General features: G+C 43.0%; 1 non-coding gene across 1 annotated transcript; it reads right to left on the bottom strand.

Annotated features, from left to right (window-relative positions):
• Positions 1 to 1,586: 1,586 nt before the first annotated feature.
• On the bottom strand, positions 1,587 to 1,660 carry trnan-guu (transfer RNA asparagine (anticodon GUU)). Its single transcript has one exon. It is a non-coding gene; the product is annotated as a tRNA-Asn (tRNA).
• Positions 1,661 to 1,972: the final 312 nt, after the last annotated feature.

Raw genomic sequence — 1,972 nt, 5'->3', positions numbered from 1 at the left:
ATCCGCAAATCATTAAACGTATCTGTAGGCCAATGAGGGAAATTTCCAAACAACCTATAAAATACCAACAGGATGAGGCAAGGTAAACAAAAGATGCATGTTCCCGATCTCTGGAGAGTCCAAACCCAGACACCATAGCTTGAGGATAAGCTGTAGCCATATAGGAATGAGGTGAGGGGAACATCATCACCATAAAATAACATGTCTGAAGCATTCTGTTCCTCACAAGCGGTTGAAGCTAAAACAGTGTTTATTTTTCAAAGACGGAGTTAGTTATGGTTCTTAGGTCTCATGGGACAAAAGGATATGGAATGAGAAGTAAAACAGGGAACTAAATTGGATGATCTCTATGATCGTATTAAATAGTGGACCAGGCTGGAAGGACCGACTGGCCTCTTCCTGCTACAATGTTTCTGTGTCTGCCACATATATCACGTGACCTTGCACAGAGCCTGTTGAAACAACACTGGAAACAGGTTAGCAGTGACATAAACAACCATCAACAATAATCCATTGTTTCTTGCTGAAAATTCGTATCTGTTTAGATATTCACTCTTCTTTGAGAGATGTATGTAAATAGCTGCGTATTCTTAAACATAGAAACGGTAATTATAGTTGGTGTAGTGTGGGTCATGTCGTAGAACGAAAAACTCCATGACAGCGGGAATGTAAAATTGTCCATGAGGAGTTGTTTTCCAGATTTGAGAACAGTGCACAATGTTGTTAAATGGAGTCCTATTGAGACCACCTCTCTTCTGAACAGATGTGAATGAGCCGCACATTTTGGTGCAGACAATTTCAAAATCCTAAATAAGAAAAAAAAAAGTCAGAGATCACAGAAAACCTAACGCATACACAGTGACCATTCGGCCCATTAAGGCATGAATGTCCCCAACATGATCTCCGGAACAAGCAGGCTGCTCTGCTGCTTCATGTTCCAGGCAAGATGCATTGTTCACTCTTTTCACTGAAAGCGAATGGAGATCGTTACACTACTGTTGCTGTGAAATCAAATCCTGCATTAATTCTTACCACAGTTATTTGCTGTGATGGTGAAAAGGAGGATAATTGCGATGTTAAATTTTGTTAAATTTCTCTCATTTCACCCATTTCTCTCCTGGAGAATGGACCTGATGAGCTGCTATCTCAATCCGCTGCAATCGTTGCTGGGCAGGCACACCCACACTGTTGATCAGAAGGGAAACACAGCCTCTTTGAGGTTGTGATTGTTAATCATCACTTTTCATGGGTCATTCTCATCCTTTCTTTCATTTTCCTTCTGAGAGCATTTTCCGGAAAGTGGCGTAGGACTAAACTCCCAGTATAGTGGAAGCACAGTTTGGGATTGCCCCGCTTCCACTTGTGTAAGTAGATCACGACACAAACAAGTCGACCTGTCTCACAGATAGCATTTATGCTTTGGTGTGTCTGCAACTGCGTTCGCATTGTCATTTTAGCTTCGGCTGCACGTTAAGACCTGTCCATGTTGGGCATCGCTCGATTCATGATGAGCAAACACGGTTATCTTCTGGCAGCCAAAAAGCGCCCTGGAGAATGGTCATTTGGTTAAGAGTGAAAAAGCACTGCGTCCCTGGGTGGGCTCGAACCACCAACCTTTCAGTTAACAGCCGAACGCGCTAACCAATTGCGCCACAGAGACTGGCTCTACTGGCATTTGCCAACAAACAATTAAATTGGGAATGAGCAAGTGTCGCTCCGTCCAGATGGACAGCGTGAAAAGAGACACTTCGGTGCACCTCGTCCATGCCGGCCAGATATTTGAAATTAATTTAGCCCCATTTGCCAGCATTTGGCACTCATTCATGTACATTTCGTCCACGGGCTCCCTTTATGAGCTCCATTTTTAACATTAGCAAGCAACTCTTGGAAAAGTGTCAAGTGCAGATTTCCTTTCATCAAACGATATTGACTCAGTTTGACTGCGGTCATCTTTGGTGAATGTTCTGCTATT

The sequence above is a fragment of the Stegostoma tigrinum genome, chromosome 11 (genome assembly GCF_030684315.1).
Source record: "Stegostoma tigrinum isolate sSteTig4 chromosome 11, sSteTig4.hap1, whole genome shotgun sequence".
NCBI classification, from domain to species: domain Eukaryota; kingdom Metazoa; phylum Chordata; class Chondrichthyes; order Orectolobiformes; family Stegostomatidae; genus Stegostoma; species Stegostoma tigrinum.
The sequence above is the reverse complement of the archived record's forward strand: the minus strand, read 5'-3'. Positions and strand labels throughout refer to the sequence as shown.